Genomic DNA, 19531 nt, shown 5'->3' on the forward strand with positions numbered 1-19531 from the left:
TTTAAGTATATTTACTATAGTATCTCAAGTTTATCCTTTAGTCCTTGCTATTATACGTATGAACAACCATATAAATTTAGTAAGAAAAGTGAGAAATTTGAGACAAATTTTAGTAACCATAATCTATCATTATGTGGCATCACTGCAACTTTGAGTTAGCATGTGATCACCATGACTTTGACTTGCATAGCTTCCAGGGCCTATTTAGGTTGCACTTTTACCTAAGATAGGCCTCAGCTTCAGGGGCCACTTCATTGTTGATGAGAGCATGAATATTTTATATGCATCTTTTTGGGCTATAGGAATAGTCTTCCACACATGATCTTCACAAGCACACATAAACAGCCTCTAAAAACTCATGTCTACCTTTGCTCAAGGTAGACTAGGGGTACAACAATTCTCGATAATTTTATTGAGTTATTTCAAAGTCCTTTAGACCTTTAAATCACCTACAGGGCTTAAATTGTAGAAACAAGGCTAGAGTACGTGGGGAGAGGTTGTGCAGGATAGTGTAAATGGACTTTACAGGATATTACACTTGATGTTTATGAAGGATGAGAGAAAGTGATTAAGATTTAGGTGCCAATAGGGAAAGACTCTTGAGGAGATTGTAGACGATACAAGACATGAAGCTTTGCATGCATAGCATGGATAGAATTCTCATGAAGAGTAGATCAACATCCTCTAAGGGCTCATCCTCTCTCCTAGAGATTCAAATCAATGGTTTTTTGCCAAATAGAAAAGGTGTAAATAGATGTTTAAGGAAGAAGAGCCTAACATACTTTTCCCTCCTCCTTGCTTTTTTTAACATTCCATTTTAACATTGGTCTAGTTGAGCATACCATTAGCCCAAAAAGCATGTCTTTCTTTTAGCTCTTCTATTTTAGCTCAAAATACAAATTCTAATTTCTTTTTCCACTCAATTTATCTTTCCCTTCTCCCATAATTTTATTGTCCAAAAGTGCTTCTCCTTTGTTGTGGGTAAGGCCTAGCACTAAAGTGTCCAATTAAGAAGTTGTAAAATTGTACATTGAGTAATTGTTTGATGCAAACATTTCTAAATTGTTAATTTTTTGCATTTTCAATATTAAATAGACCATTTTAAAATATGTAAGTTTTTTATATTGTAATGTTATGTGTTAAATTTTATTAAGTACTCAAGTACACATGTATTTAATAACATGTAAATGTACAAATGTGACAAGAATTCACACATTACTTACTAAATTGAATTGATTTTAAGATCAAATTTTTCCCACTCAAGGATAATGCTATTGCAAATGCCTTAAGCCAAAAAACACTCCTTGATAGTATTGCTGAGGTTTAACGCTTGAGAACCATGTTTATACCTGAGAACCCTATCCTAGAGCTTGTATGCCAAGCCATTTCTCAAGACAAGGAATATGAAATGCTTATAGCCAAAGTACTCCAATTTTTAAGTTCCGACAAGGAAGACATCAAAGCAATCTCTAACACCATGAAGGATCAACTTCAAACCTGTCTTTGTAGGAGTAGCAATAGGCTTGCAGTCTTCAAAATCAAATCTATGTAATAATGTCTCACCACAATTTATTCGACATAAATCAATACCATCATCACACAGCTTAAACATTTGGGCTAGTTGAGCACTGTTAAACTTGGCTACCATGTTAAATTTGCAAGTACCATCTATGAGAGATGTAAAGATCGCCCCACCTTTTATTTTGACACCATATGCTCCACAATAGTTAGGCCTCCTTCATCCACATAGATGTCTCTCCCACAAGACCTCATCACTTACATGCAAGTCTACCTCTTTGCCTATATAGGCTTTACTTTTTGTAAACCTACCTATTTGTATGTTGTAATTTTCAAAGGTCTACCACAAGTTTTGAACTTTCATGGCAACATGTGACACACATAAACATAGATACTATGTTTGCATTCTCAAGGCATTGATTAAATGTGGGTGGAGGCAATCAACCCATCTTATAAATATAGATACCATGTCAACACATGACACATATAAACATATACTTGCATTGTCAAGGAATTGCTTGAATGTGGAAGAAGGAAGTCAACCCACCTTGCTTACATGTGTAAGGGGACAAAATGCTTCAATTTTCAAATATTGTGGTATTTTATTGTTGACATTTTTGAACATAGAAAAGAATGAAGAAATCATGTGAAGGAGGGGGAAGCGCCCCACTTCACTTACATGTGTCAAGGTAACTATCCCCTTTTTTATATGCTTCATACAAAGTTGTGGTAGAAAAAATTGTTTGGCCCCATCTTGCTTATTTGTGGCAAGGTAAGCATCCCCATTTATTACATAGTTGAGAAGAGCTAGCATATGTACAATAAATATTTTAACTCACAAGCATCATGACCCACATCAGCATATGTGAGAGGGATTAGGGAAAGAATACATTCTCCACAAAGTGCAATAGGTACATGTATGTTTCATATATATGAATAGAAACTTTATTTCATTGTGTGATGAAACAACTAGCTTTTCTTTCTCATGCTTGAGTGAAAACCTTCATCTTACTCATTTTTGTTGTGACTGTAATCATCATCTCTCTCAAAGGAATTAAGTGGTAACTAGTCTTATAACTATATGTAGTTATAAGTAATCTCTCCTTTCTCACATATTTTAAGTGGTAAAATAGTCTCATACCTATATGTAGGAAATCTAATTGTAGAGCTTATATGTGGAAGAAGTAGCTTCCATGTGAAAGGAGGTAGCTTATATAACCACTATCTTTTTTGTACTATCGTAATCCATAGATACTAAGTAATTCTATTTTGGCAATATGAAAAAGATAAGCATGTGCATCATTAGTTTTTTTTAATATGCCATGTAACTTAAGACATTAGGATTCTACTAATATAATGGAAAAGTTAATGATGTCCATGAACACTTGTAAGGGGGTAATGTCTAGTCTATTGGTGACAATTTAATACTATGCTCTCATTTGCAATGAGTGGCCACACCTTCCTCATTTATGTTAAGATGTAAGACAATCATGAGATATTTTTTGCAAGGTCAAGTTTAATGACAAGTTTAGTACTTATATGTTTAGATAATACACATACATAATTCTCATTTGGGATTTATAATGTGATAGTTCCTCTTCTAGTCAAATTTGCAACCTATACTAATAAGCAAGCTAGGGTTAAAGTTCAAAATTCAGCATGAACATAATATATGTATTATGTATGACAAGCATGCCACCTTTAGAGAACTTGAAAAAAGAGGATCAAGGGATCCTAGAGATCCTAGAGATCCACCCTTTCCTTCAACTTGAATCTTATGCTTTTGAGGATCACTATCAATAGGCTCCCCACAAGAGTAAGGCTTAGATTTTTGCAATCTTCTCCCCTATGTTCCTTCTATAAGAGACATGAAAAATCAATTGAGCATCTAATATGGCATTGTTTAGAATTTAGGCAATATTCGCATGTATAAAGAATATTGTGAAAAATATCAATCAGCAGCATCATTTGATCTAGAGGAATATATGGTTTGGAGATAGTGGGAATATGAACAAAGAAACATATAAGACATGAGAACTTTGTTATTTAGAGTTGCATGGTTGTGTTGTAACAAGGTTTCTCTTGAGAGAGGAAAGACATCACAATCCATTAGTGGGCTTGTTATAGTCTATCTCAGTACAGCTTGCTCTCCATTTTTTGCATTCCTAAATTCCAAAATGGTATCACTCAAACTTCATATTTTGATAGGCTTACACAATTTTTGTTCAAAAACAATTAACACTTATCGTTCAAATTTCCCATACATGTGATCACGTACCATTCACCTGCTCTTTTTGAGTATGTGATATCATCCATAACTTCTATAGTCCATTTAAGAAAATTGGCTTGGACTAGTTACATTGATGTTAAAGGGTATTAGCCCACTTATATTGCTAGCAAATTTGATATTGTGCCAAATTATGGGTCAATTGCATTGGCAAACCTTGCAAGAAGAGGGTTGGCTTTGAGAGAAAGTGCAATAGATTAGTTCATAAATGCCTCTAATAACTAGCTTACTATATCTAGTTGAAGTCTCAAAAATTCAAAGAATGTGGAGAATGGAGGGAAAATCCTTATAATTAGCTAAATCATCCTCTTTGGCATGTTGCACTGTACAAATTTCCTACCAAGAACAAGTGAAGAGTTTTAAGAAAATTCATCCATACTAGTTTCTATGCAAAAGGAGCAATGATGCTATGTCTCCTCTAGGAATGGAGTAATGGTGTTGTGTCCTTTATAATTGCATTCAAGAGGGGATTGATATACTTATCCCAATCTTGGTATTGGTCGCAAGAACGTTGTGTTAGGGCACAGAGTAAGGGTAGGCCATGAATCCTTGGAGGGTCAGGACATCATAAGGGTTGTTACATGGAATTAGATCTATAAGTTCAATAATAGTTTGTCAGAAGGTAGCATTAAGGGTGCTAGGACTATTATTGAGCATTTTTGGGAGTGTAGATCCACACTATTGGCCATTTTGAAGCAAATGAGGAAAAAGGATCTACTTTTAGAGCTTTCCTTGTACCTTTCTCTAAGTCCCTCTAATTCACTAGTTTTGTTGCCTTGGCAATGTTGAAATTCTCTAGAAGTTGGGAATAGCCTTATTTAATAAATGGTTTCCTTCTATAAAAAGAGTAAAATATGAGCTACTACAAATTCAATTTGGGATCGTTGTGGCAATATGTGGTCATAGATACATCTATTAGTGTTCCACTCTAAGACACATCATTTCATGATTCTTATTCTATAGATATTATTTGGGATTTTGATGTTCAATGGGTATAAAACTTAAAATAAAGTATTGAGTGAATTATAATATTTTTTGAGAATCATAAGATTTTGAAGTTTTAAATTGAAGCTATGAATTAAACTAGGCAATTAATTAAACTATCAAGAGAGTAAGTAGTAATAGCATTCATATTTGAACCCACATTCTATAATCTAACTCCTTCTTCTACAACTTTTCTCGTTTACACAATTTCATATCTTTAGTTAACCACATACCGATCAATATTTTCCACAAATTTAAGGTACCACAAACATCATGATAATGTAGAGGGTCTAATTTGAAAGTGACGGCCATATATTTTATGTCTAATGGTAGGTACAAATCAATATCACTTTTGGAGTAAGTGATGCATTAAGAATGTTATTTTCAAACAAAAGGATTAGGTAAAGTTGCATAAGCATGTTTCATTGTAGTGATTTGATAGAAATATATTGTTGGAGTTATTTGGCATGTCCTAATGCCTATATAGTGATTTCATACCTAGAACTATGGTGAAGTTGTTTATAATGAAAGTAATTTCTAATGAGCAAGTGGGTCAAAAGGCTTAAATTAACTAGTAAAGGCAAAAAGTTCAATTGGTGTACCTATACCATCATACTTTCTATTACATATGTCATCTTGTATGGTTTATAAAAATCAAAGCTACAAGATATTGATCTCCAATGACCTTTACTTCTCAAACATTCATTTAATTTCATTAGTTTGATACCTTGATATTTTCTAGACTTGAATGTACATTATAGATGAGTGCAATTGATTGATGCATAGACTAATCACAATCACCTTCCATGGATTTTGAGTGTCAAAGTGATTGTCATTTGCTCATAAGAATAATGTAAAATATGAAACAAAAGGGAAAGAATGATAGCATCTAAACAACATTCAAGTTGGTACACTAAGAGGAACATTCTAGTTCTATTTATGTAGAATACACCTTTAAATGATTTAGCTATAGGTTCGGAAAGCCCCGAACCTCCAAAGGGCTTCCCGAACCTACCTCCTTTTCCAAACCTCCTTTCTTTAATCAAAACCCCCTCCCCTCCTCTCTTTCTCACGTGTAATATCTCATTTTCTCTTCTCCTTCCCTTTTTTCATTAAAGCCTCCCCTTCTCACCTCCCTTTTTTAAATTAAAACCCCTTTCTCTTTTTAATTAAATTCCTCCCCTTTCCCCCCTCTCTCTCATGTGTAGGGCCTAGGTTCTCTCTCTCTCTCTCTCTCTCTCTCTCTCTCTCTCTCTCTCATTAAACTTTTTAATGTAAACTTTTTGTTTAATTAAAATAGGGAGAGAGAGAGAGAGAGAAATATACAAAGAGCAAAAAAGAAAGAAGAGGAGAGGGAGGGAGAGAGAGGGAGAGAGAGAGAAAGAGAATTATAGAGAGAGGAAATATAAAATTTAAGAGAGAGAGAGAGAGAAGAAAAGAAAAAAGAAAAAGAGAGGAGAGAGGGGGAGAGAGATAGAGAGAAGAAAATGAGAGAGAGAAAATAAGAAGAAGATGAGAAAGAATTATAGAGAAAGGAAAGATAAAATTTAAAAGAAAGAGAAAAGAAAAAAAGAAACTTTCTTTTTAATTAAAATAAGGAGAGAGAGAGAGAGAGAGAGAGAGAGAAATATACAAAGAGCAAAGAAGAAAGAAGAGGAGAGGGAGGGAACAGAGAGAAAGAGAATTATAGAGAGAGGAAATATAAAATTTAAGAGAGAGAGAGAGAGAGAGGAAAAGAAAAAAGAAAAAAAGAGGAGAGAGGGGGGACAAAGACAGGGAGAAGAAAATGAGAGAGAGAAAATAATAATAATAAGAGAGAGAATTTGAACACAGAGAGAATTATAGAGAGAGGAAAGATAAAATTTAAAAGAAAAAGAAAAGAAAAAATTTTAAACGGAGAAAAAAAGAAAAAAGAGGAGAGAGAAGGAAAGGAGAGGAGAGAGAGAGAGAGAGAGAGAGAGAGAGAGAGAGAGAGAGAGAGAGAGAAGAATAATAAGAAGAGAGAGGAAAAGAGGAAGAGAGATGGGAAAAAAGAGAAAAGAGAAAAGTCTTCTTAAAATTTAAATATTTTTTGAGAGAGAGAGGAAGGGAGAGAGAAGGAGAGAAGAAAAAGATAAAATTTAAAAGAGAGAGAGGGAGAGAAGAAAAAAAGGAAAATTAGGAGAAAGGGGAGAAGAAGAAAAGGGGACAGAGAGAGAGAGAGAGGGAGAGAGAGAGAAGAGAAGAGAGGGAATATAAACTTAAAGAGAGAATCATATATAAGAAAAATATAAAATTTACATACTTTAAGAGAGAATGAGAGGGGGGAGAAAGTGAAAGAAGAAGAAGAAGAAGAAGAAGAAGAGAGAGAGAACATGTAGAGAGAATTATAGAGAGAGAAAAGATAAAATTTAAAAAGAGAGAGAGAATAAAAAATAGAGGAAGAGAGAAGGAAAAGAGAGGAGAGAGAGAGAGAGAGAGAGAAAAGAAAAAATTTAAAAAGAGAATGAAGAGAGAGAGAGAAGAAGAAAAAAGAGGAGAGGGAGAGAGAAGGAAAAGACAGGAGAGAGGGGGGAGAATAAAAGGAGAGAGAAAGAGAGAGAGAAGAAAAGCGGAGACAAAATAAAAGGAGAGAGAGAGAACCAGGAGAGGAAAAAAATAAACTAAAATAAAAGGCAAAGAAAGAGAGAGAGAGAGAGACAAAAAAAAAATTAGACACAGAGAATTTGGGGGGGAGAGAGAGAGAGGAAAAAGAGGAGAGAGAAAGATGAGAAATGGATTGTTGAGCGAAGTTGTCGTGCGATAGCACGGCAACTTCTCAATTATCATAAACAACTAGACAAAGCAATGAGGAGCTTTAGCAAGCTCTTGGGCATAGGTGGATATGTCTTTGCATATGCAAGAATACTCCTAATAGTAGGAAAGTGGCACCAAAAGTGTTGAAGGGTGTCCTACAAGGATCACATTCGTTTAAAGAACTTTTAGCAAAAATGGCCACAGTGGAGCACATTGGTCACCATGTTGTGGAGAGACTCCACCTCTTACACACTAACTCCTCGATGTTGGGGATGATCTATTGGCTATGCATAGTAATTTTTCCTCACTATTGTCATATGTGAGTCAAAAATTCCTCTCATGTTGCTTTTATTTATGAATCCATCACCTTATTCCCATGCAATTTCCCCACGTGGCATCTACCTAGATTTATAAGCTTTGGAAAATTGGTAGGCTCTTTTATATTTCATTATTATTAGGAAGTCATTTCCTCTCTTTTGTTATTGATCCATTTTTCTCTTTTATTATTGTAACGGATCCATTTTCTCTTTTTCTTTATTGATAAATTTGGGATCACATTCATCCACCATGTAGGGTGTGTGGCTTGGGACATTTTGCAATGATAATGTAGTCTAGATTTATTTCAATGTTGAAACATCACTAGCTCCAAAGGATTCACAATGTATCTTTGTGAAAGTAGTGTACATAAGGCAACATAATCAAGTGGAAATTATTTAAAGTAAAACTTTCAAAACAAAAATACCACAATTAAAAGTAGGCCTAAGTATTTGATACCATTTGAATGCTTAAGTATTGCATCAAATAGTCTAGATTAGTACAAAACATGGCCTTTTATATCAATATGTGTGCACACATATACTCAAACAACCCAAGAACGTTCTATCCTCTTCAATGAATAAATATATGTACTTTGTGCCCCCTCTTGGCCCCTCCTAGAATTTCTTACATAACCACATTCATGTAAGGATATATGTTCAATCGCATCAACTTACACTTTGTAATCCCCCTCCATGCATTGTTTACAAAATTAGCACGGTCTTGTGGCATCAAAGGCATACCCTAGAATGTGGATGAGAGAGAGGGCACATCCTATACAAGCATCTCAATAGAATAGCACAAAATCTAACATCTATACCCACCATAGAGTGTGGTGTGATTATATGTATTAAGCACATTCCATACTTAGTTGAAGAAAGAATCTAAAAGAATAGGTTACAAAGATGTAATTGCTCAAAGACAAATCAAAAGAGAACATAAGTATAGTATATTGACTAGTTGTAATTGATAAATCTAATACATTGCACTAATACATTTATATGTGGATAGTTACAACTAGCATCCAATAGGCATGTGGATTTGAATAGACACCAGCTCATGACTTATGACTAGTGACTTCAGTGACCCAATTGTAGAACACTGAAGTCAACCAACCCAATCACCATTACCTCGATGTACCTACAAACAAGATGAACAGCATAATGCAACTAACCCTAATCATCACTCTTCTATTCAGTCGAAAAACCACCTAGTAAGGTAGGCAAAGAGGATCGCTAAATAATTGAATGATCTCCTACATGCCCTTTTCCTTACCAAGTGGCTAATTAATCATCATGTGAGTACTATAGGGCTTGGTGATCACAATGGTTACCTTGACTTAGCCTTGGAAAGGCCCATGAAATTGTAAAGAAGTGTTTGATCCTCTCTCTCTCTCTCTCTCTCTCTCTCTCTCTCTCTCTCTCTCTCTCTCTCTCTCTCTCTCTCTCTCTCTCTCTCTCTCTCTCTCTCTCTCTCTCTCTCTCTCTCTCTCTCTCTCTCTCTCTCTCTCTCTCTCTCTCTCTCTCTCTCTCTCTCTCTCTCTCTCTCTTATTGGGGTAAAGGCCAATGGCCACAATAGGGCACCCCTTACATAAGTATACACTATACAATCATATGTAAGTGGAGATAATAAAAAATAAGGTCACCATTCATTGTACCCAATAAACTCTCTTGTGTGCTTCTCTCTCTCTAAACTCCATAGCTTTTGTCACCAAGCATCCCACCATTGCACTCCATACACTGTACATGTGTGAAGTGAGGAGCATAAAGAGTGAAGCTTTGTCACAAAGATTGAGGATTTCAACTTCTTCTATGAGATTTTGTTATTGTCATCCACATCTTGAAAGAGGTACTATTCTCATTACCATCTACATCTAAGTCAAACAGGTGTTCCAGCTTGAGGAGCCATCAAGGCTTAATTTAGGGCATTCTATAGCCTAATTTGTTTGCATTTGGATAGTCATTAGTGGCTAGAAGTAAAGTAGAACATCTTGATTTTGGATGCTCAAGAAAAGGTTTTGGTATATGCCTTTGATGTATGCAAGCACAGGGTAGGGTATAGCTTGTCATTTGGAAGCAAGGGCCTTCTTGGCCAAAAGCATATGCCTTAATTAGGGGGTTTAAGTAGAGTCTTTAATTAGGGGCATGCTTTAGTTTGTAAAACACAAAAATGAAAAGAGAGAGAAACTTGATGGTTGTCGAGAAAGTGATGTCAATGGGGTGTGTTGCTTATTCGAATACTCTTGAAGGCTCTTTATGATGAAAATGGCCTTTGTTAGTGCATTTTGGTGATTCGAGCTAGTCATGTTATTTTCCCACCTTTTTCATGTTTTAGAAGCTATAGGGCATCTAGTTTATCACATAAACCCTTTTTTGTAAGCTTTAGATTAAGATCAATTGGGGTAGAACTAGTTTCAAACTACAAAAATAAGAACAAGTGCTTCGAAGGTTGTTTTGCTGGAGATTAACAACCAAGGAATTCCAAAAAGAATTGCAAAAAAATTGTTTTGCATTGAAGAGTGCTCGAGTTATTTTGATATTATCTTTGCCATTGCATTGAGCACTTGGTTTTGCAATTTTTTGTTCTTACAATTGATCGTATCTTGATTTCTTGGCATGTGCTTATTTTGATTTTGGGCTCTTGATGCTATTTTAGCCATTGTTTGGCTGTGCGGGGTAGTTGTATCATTGTCAATTTTGGTCTCTTTTGGCCTCAAACATGGGTATATCTTGATATTCTAAGTGAGGATATATTGCAACTATTAGGGCTTCTTCATCCACTTCTAAAAATGTATTGTTTAATATTTAAAAATAAGATGGCCACAATTTTTCTTACTTGAAAGAGAATATCTATAATGTATTGGTTTAGAAGAAGCAGATAAACCCAATCAAATGCAAAGGTGTTAAGCCTAAGGGCATGGATGCTAATATATGGAAAGAAATGGATGAGTTAGCACATTCTACCACCATGTAGACACTCTCAAAGTCCATGTATATTTATGTAAAGTATACTAAAGGTGATGCACTTAGTATATGGAAAAAGCTTGGCAACTTGTATGAGAAAGAAAGTGTTGCTTCATGGATATATAGGTTGAAAAACTCATTGATCTCCGCATGGAGGAGGGGATTCCAACCACCTCAATGAGTTTAATACTATTTTTATCTAATCAACATCTCAAAATATCACCCTCCATGATTTGACTAAGGGTATGTTCTTTGTTGGTCACTTTTCCTAAGGGTTAGGATACTTTCATAGGTTGTCAATGAAATGCTTCTTTTAAAGAGATAGATAAAGAAGGATCGATACAAGTGAAAGAACAAGAAAAAAAAATCAAAATGAACATGATGACAAAAGGGAAGAGAAATCCAAGGTAAAGATAGAGGAGACTAATACATCATTATTTATGATGTTAGGAAACAAGGATGTGTAATAATATCTATGCATGCAACATTGTTGGTATAGTAGCTATATAATTGTCACTAGCTAATTGATCTTCTTTTGTCTTGCAAAATGTACGACATGTTCCAAACTTGACTAAGAGTCTGATAAGTATAAGACTACTTAATGACTATGGTTACAGGGTGATCTTTAGAGATCATGCGTGGAAAATTTTAAAAGGGTCTCTTGTTATTTGCCAAAGGGCCTAAATCTAGTGTGCATGTTTCTAGGGTTAAATACTATGTTGTAGCTATCACTGATCATCCATCAATTTCTTTATGGCATCACTCTTTGGGGCACATCTCAATTAATGAAATGGAATCTTTGTGCCATTTGAATTATCTTTTGTTTTTAAACCTCTGAATTTTGTGAGCATTATCTTTTTAGTAAACAAACTAAATTGTTGCATAAAAAAGGTATCAATAGAAGAATAGAGTGCTTAGATTTAGTTCATAGTTATTTGTGTGGGCGTACACCCATGGTCTTATTGGGTGGAGCTTCATACTTTATCACTTTGATATATGATGTCACCAAAAATTTTGGGCTTACTCTCTTCATAAGAAGAGTGATATGCTAGATGTATTTCAAAAGTTCTTGGCATTTATAGAGAATCTATCAAGAAAAAAGCTCAACCACTTAAGAACTAATCATGGTGGTGAATACACTTCTCATGCCTTTGTAAACTTTCATGAAAGTCATGATATCAAAAGAGAGTTGATAGCTCCTCAAAATCCCAGCCAAAATGGTACTATTGAGAAGATGAGCAGGACCATTCAGGCCCATAGGAGTTATGGTCTAGAAAGAGGCCTATTCATGATCACTTATGTGTCTTTACCTATGAAGCATTTATGCATGTATCCAATGATAAGCAAAATAAGCTTAATCCTAAGTCCAAGAAATGTATCTTTCTTGGATATGGAGAGTCTAGAGAAATGGGTTATTACTTATGGAAGTCCAAAAAGGTAGTATGCAACGATGATATCATTTTTATGGAGGATAAGATGCATAGGTAGCCCGTTAAAATAGTTGAGATCCACAAAATAGTGTTCTAGGAGGATGGACAACCATCACATAAGCAATATGTATGGATAGTGATATCATTTTTAATGAGGATAAGATGCATAGGTAGCCCATTAAAACACTTGAGATCCAGAAGATAGTGTTCCAGGAGGATGGTTGGCCATCACATACGCAATATGTACAACCTGCTCCACATGATGCAAGGCTTGGACAACTAACTAATATTGAGGTGGGAGTTGTACCACAGGTAGGTGGACATCCTCATATTTTCCAATATGGATAGGTGGGATAAACACAAGCTCCTATTGAGCCATTTTTATGTTAGTCTATAAGGGTTTCTAGACCACCAAATAGATACCATTTGTCTATAGACAGTGTCATGGTTATGGATTATGGTAAGTCTTCTTATTATGTTGATTCTATGATAGTGTTGTGGTTATGGATTATGGTAAGTCTTCTTATTATGTTGATTCTATGACTAGAGATGGTAGTCATAAGAGAAAGAGGGATATGCATCAAAGATGGATTCTTTATAGTGAAAAATGCTACTTGGGAATTAATTCCTTTACCTAAGATCAAACATGCACAACCATGCAAGGGGGTTTGTAAGTTGTAGGAATCTTTATCTAATGCACTACCTAAGTACAAGGCAAGATTGGTAGCCACGGGATTCAAGTAGGAGAAGGGGATTGATTTTGATGAGATCTTCTCACAAGTAGGTCAAGATTACCATCCTTTGTATGGTACTCACATTGGTTACTAAAGAGGATATGGAGTAATGGATGTAAAGATAATTTTCTTGCATTATGACTTGCATGAGGACACTTATATTCAACAACCTAAAGGGTTTATTGTGTGAAAAGTAAGGGACAATTAGTATGTAAGCTGCATAAGAGCTTATATGGTTTAAAATAGGCTCCATGGAATGGTATCATAAGTTTGATATCTTTATGTGATCTCAAGTGTTAGGGGTTGCATGTACCTGGTTTCCTATATTTAGCTTGTACTTATTGCCCACACACATGTACACTACAGGCAATGGTCACCCATCACTATCATATATATTCATTATTCTTTACTATGGATTAATAAAGGAAAGGCAAGTCACACATTGTGACTGTTGGAGTTCCCACATATTGATCTTGTTCTCTTGAGTTCAAACATCCATAGCCATTGCTCTCTTGCTTCCACTTGACCTTCTCTCTCACTCTCACTCCTGCTTATCCTTTTAATTGATATTAGAGTAGACATTCAAGAAGATTCATCCATTCTTCTTCAACTTTTTAAAGAGAGCATCCACTCAGCTTCTGTGGGCAACCACACCTTCTTCCAACTGAGATACATAGCAACTCCTTGCCTTCTCCAACTTATTTCCCAACATTCGAAGTAACTTTAATCAATAGCAAGTGACCTTGGAAGGTCACCCACAGTAGGGATAAGCCCAAGAAACACCATGTAATTTGCGGTGCATTTTTAAGGGTTATCCCTGCCACCTTGCTTGCATCAACCATTGCCTCCTATTGATCCTCTTGCTCATTATCTAGCATTTGGGGGTTCTTTCCAAAAACCTGCACTTTGTCTTGGGCATCGTTTGGGGTAGAGATAATCATCCATTGACTTATTGCTATGGATAAATATAAAATTCACAATTTGGGGCATCACGCTTGTGAAGATGTATGATTCTCTTATGCTTGTCATAAAGGATCAATGCTAAAATGACATATTAATGCCTGAGATGTTTCTACGGATCCATTAGAGTTGTCTTTTCTCAGTCATTTGAAGAAGTATTGGTGTGATAAATAGTGGATAGCAAACTTATATATTGGATATCAATGAGATATATGCTTTTATGCTACTTGTAAATGCTCATGGATCAAATGCAATATCAATGAGATATATGCTTTTATGCAACTCGCAAATGCTCATGGATCAAATGCATACTTACCACTACTGGTTATGCTGAATATGCCCTTATTTGAGCTTTGAGCTTCAATTTCAAGCCCTATTACATTCATACTTGGCAAAGATTGCATTGATTAATGCTTTACAATTGACATCTTTGGATATTTATATCATTTGTATGCTCTCGGATGTATTATTAGCTTTCGTATGTTGTAATGTATATGCATTGAGCTTGCCTTGCTCTCCAACACTCAAGTTTGCTTCCAATGGAAGTATTTTTCAATTTTGTATTACAAAGCTTGGTCTTTGGAGGCCATGAGATCTTTCTTTATGCCCATTGGTTTATGCAAAGCTTGTTATTGCAGTCATTGATTACTATGGGCTGATCTCTATTTGACATTTGGTTCTCCAATACTTCCTATTGTCACATAGATTGTTAGTCTTGGGTTCATGATTCATTATGTACTGAGCTTCACTGTCCATCAATTGGTTGGAGTGTGGTAGGCCTAACACTTTTTTAGAGATCTCTTATCCATAGTTGGCTTATGCATGGTTACCCCATGCTTGAAATGCATTTGTATCTGACACTTTTGGATTCTCTAACAGTATTTGGTACTCGGAGTTGTATACTCTTGTTTGAACACTGCTAGTTGCATTGTAAGTTTTATAGCTATCCAGACTTCCCTGGCAGTGGGAGCACTCTATTTTGGATATTCGCCTATAGTTGACTCATTATGTACTATGGCTTTATGGGTAGAATTGTTGAAATTAAATTTTTAGCTTCTCTATTGAGAGCTGACACTTGTATCAAGAACTTTATTGCTTTCATTTTGATGGACATCAATACATTAGGTTGTTCTCTCCCTATTGTGTTTAGTTCTAGCTCAGTTTTGGGTCTGTTGATTTACAATTATTATAGTGGCCCATTCTCTTTGTGCTTTGTAGTCATAATGATAGGTGGTTCTAGTGCCTTTGGGGATAGTACCATCTTTAACACTCATAAGTTGGATGGAAATTTCACTTATTGGAAGACCTAGATATGGTAGGTTTTGGTGAAAAAGAAGTAGGTTAGACCATTGAAATAATGCAAAGGTATAAAGCCAAAGATATGGACGTTGACACCACATGGGATGACCTTGATGAGTTATGCAAGTGTGCTACATTATACTTTAATGTCATTGAGATGGAGGGTTGGTGCATGGTAGTTATGGGAGAAATCATGCAATCTTTATGATAAGAAAATTTATGCTTCATAGTTATACTGGCTAAAGAAACTTGTGGATCACTCGAGCTGTAGTTCAAAGAATACTTCTCCATTGGAGACAATACTTTCAAACAGTGTATCTTTGTATGAAGTAAGGCATGCCTATGTCTACTCATTTGAATGAGTTTCACTCTATTTGCGACCAACTCACTTCACAAAAGATCATCTTTGATTATAACATAATGTCTATGTTTTTGCTTGTCACTATTCCAAATTCTTAAGATACCTTATGTACTTCTCTTAGCACTAGTGCTCCTAAGGATGGTTTTTAATATTGAGATGTAGAGGAAGGCTTACTTGCTAAGAAAGTGAATAGGAAAAATATTGACACAACTCATGAGTCTCATGCTCTTATAGTTAGAGGTAGAAATGATACTAGAGGCAATTATGATCATTATAATAGAGACCCACAATAGATTAGGTCTAAGTCTAGACCTCATAGGCAAGGTCATAGTAAATATCATGGTCCTAAGCCATCTCTTACTTGCCATCATTGTGGGCAACAGGTTCATATACAGCCGGAGTCCCATAAGATGCACTAGGATAGGAGTGAGAAAGGCAAAGGGAAAGCACAAGGCAATGCTGAGACATCTAATGATGATCAGTGTCTTACAAAGTCCACTATATCAAGATTGGGGAGATAAATGCATTGGAGTACAATTCAAGTCATTATATATTTTATGCTTCTTTACTTGTGGTTCCACATAGTTGAGTGATTGTCAATCTTCTCTCTCAATGTTGGTTACTTGATTCGGGTACTTCCTTTCATGTGGCCTCGCATCGCAATTGGTTCTATATTTGCCATACTATTTCTTGTTCAGTACACCTAGTGGATAACCAGGACTGTGATATTGTTGGCATTGGTGATGTACATTTTGCAGTTTTTCGCTAGAATTTTCTTTTTTCTCCATGGTGTACTTTATGTTCCCACTTTGACCAAAAGGTGTATCTCTGCAAGATAGTTAGATGAAACTGGGTATCATGTTTCTTTTTGTGATTCTACATGGAAAATTACTCATAGCAACCTCATTTTTGGTAAAGGTGCCAAGATAGATAGTCTTTATTATTTTTCTCGTCTCCGGCTCCATTGATTGTCTATTGGCTGTTACTAACCTCACTCATCTATCTCTGTGGCATCACCACCTTGGACATATGTAATGCCTATGATTTGATAATGGGGGTGAATATTTCTCATGTGATTTTGAGTAGTTTTGCAATGATTGGGGTATTAAGCATCAATTGACCACCCCTTATACCCACCCTAGAACAGTGTTGCAAAGAACATGAACATGACTATTCAGGAAGGGTTCCACAATGTGCTTAGTCGTGCAAGGTTACCTCATTCATTTTGGATGAGGCAATTACTACTATAGTTCCCTTGATTAATAAATCCCCATGTTCTTGGTGGTGGAGTTGTTGAGAAGGTATGGTCTAGTAAACCTTCCTCATATGCACACTTACAAGTCTTTAGATGTGAGGCTTTCTATCATATTACCAAAGACAAGTGCAATAAGTTGGATCCAAAGTTTGTCAAATGTATCTCTTATGGATATGATGATCCAGATGAGATGGGCTATTGCCTTTGTGATCCACGAGCTAGGAAAGTTATCCATACCATGATGTTGTATTTCATGAGGAAAAGATGGATAAGCAACTTGAGCAGGTCATTGAGGTACATAGGGTGATCTTTCAAGAGGAGCCTTCTATCACCATATACCCAGCCCAATTAGATAGCCTATAGTTGTTGTTGATGCTCCAATGACCAGGGATCAGTCTATTGTGCAAGATCATTTTCATGATGGATAGAGAGGATAGAATGTACTGACTCCACAATGAATCTTTTAACACTTTACTAGAGCCTCACATCCTCTTAATGGCTATGAACCTACAATGCATTATATCATGGTGACAGATTCTGATGGGCTCCTCAATTATGAGGAGGCTGTGTGTAAAGGTGATAGTTCTCTTTAGAAAGAGGTATGTAGTCTGAGTTGGACTCATTGCAAAAGAATCATACTTAGGATTTGATTTCCTTGCCTAATGGTAAGCATGCATTGCCACGTAAGTGGGTGTATAAGCTAAAGAACACTCTTAGTCATCCTAAACTAGCATATAAGGCCCAATTAGTTACAAAGGATTTTAAACAAGATAAGGGAGTTGAGTTTAATGAGACATTTTTCCTTATGCTCAATTTGACTACCCTTTGCTTGGTTTTCGCCTTCTCCCTATGGTCAAGTTGACTACCCTTCACTTGCTTTTGACCTTGGTTGCAAAAATGGATCTAGACTTATACTAGATGGATGCTGAGACAGCTTTCTTATATATGGGGGCTTGCATGAGGATATCTATATGCAGTAGCCTAAGGGCTTTGTGAAAAAAGGCAAACAACACCTAGTGTGCAAGTTGAGAAAGAATTTTCATGGACTTAAGCAAGCACCTAGGGAATGGTATCACAATCCTATACTCACAACACGATGGATCCATGTCTTTACATGAAGAAGGCCTATGATGGTAGCCTTATCATTTTAGTATTGTATGTTGATGACATGCTGAGATTGATGGGAGCATCTATGTTTCATTACCTCCATATTTGAAAGTTAGCCAAGAGATAGCCTAAGTAAATGAGCAGAAGGCCAAAATGGCCAAGATTTCTTATACATCTGCATTTGGTAGCTTGATATATACCATGTTGCTACATGTCCAAACATTGCATATGCAGTGGGAGTAGTTAGAATGCATATGGGAAACCCTAGGCAAGAAGTATGGGGAGGCAATAAAGAGTATCATGAGATACTTGAATGGCACTAGATCTATGTGCATATGTTTCGAAAGAAAGGATGCATCTGTCCTTAGATATGTAGACGTTGATTTTGTAAATATTGTAGGCTCTAGGGAATCCACTACATGTTTTCTCTTCACTTTCACTTTCATAGGGTGCAATCTCTTGGATCTCTTAATTGCATCCATATCTAGCTTTATATATCAATAACACTGAGTATGTTGCCACCACATTAAGGCTAAGCATGTTGCAACCATAGGGGCTTGTAAGGAAGCTATATGGCTTTGACTCATCTAATGGGAGATTTGGGCATTACAAAGAGGTGCCTACATTAGCATGGAACCATATCTTTCATGGAAAGACAAAGCACATTAAGGTGGAGTATCACTTCATCAAGGAAGTGCTTAAGATAAGTGAATTGAGCTTGTGAGATCATAAGCCTACAAGTCTTCTCAAAAGAGTCTAATTTCTGAGCACTTTGCACACTACAGAGTCCTAATGGACATTAGATAGTATCTTCACTCTCTTCTTGTACATCACAAAGGTGCATTTTCCTTTAAATGGAAGGGATAAAGGCCAATGGCCAATAGTTGGACAGGCACTCTTTATATGAGTATTTATTGTATAATCATATATAAGTGAAGATAACAAAGAATAAGGGGTATTGTTCATGGTGCCCACTAAACTCTCTTGTGTGCTTCTCTCTCTCAACCCTCTTGCACTCTATAGATTCTACCTTGCCTATTGTTATTATGATTATGTTGATCAATATGATAACTAATTGCAATTTCCAAGTTACCATGACACCTTAGTACTTGCATTATTCTTTCTATTTAACTCTTCTATTTGCAAACTACTCTCAACATTGAAACTAGTCAAGGCCCCGCCGACAAGTGCTAAATTGATAATAGTAATCCTAAAAGTATCCTAGCTTTCAAGCAATGCCACAAGTAAGAACATGGTTTTGACAAAGCCATAAAAAGCAAGTCTTTTGAGTGGACAACTAGATGAAGATAGTATTAAACTCATTCAAATGGTTAAACATGGATGTCCCCTCCATACAAAGATCAATGAGCTTTTTAAACCAATTAGTGCTAGATATAGCACTTTGCTTTTCATAGAGGTTGCATAGCTTTTTCCAAACTCCATATATACCACCATTTGTGTCCTATCCTTTACATTAAAATATACTTACTTTGGGAGTGTCAACATGATAGTAAAGCATGCAAGTTCATCCATTTTATCCCA

The sequence above is a fragment of the Lygodium microphyllum genome, chromosome 3, assembly GCF_053477565.2.
Source record: "Lygodium microphyllum isolate KBCC chromosome 3, Lygodium_microphyllum_v1.1.10, whole genome shotgun sequence".
In the NCBI taxonomy this organism is placed as follows: Eukaryota; Viridiplantae; Streptophyta; class Polypodiopsida; order Schizaeales; family Lygodiaceae; genus Lygodium; species Lygodium microphyllum.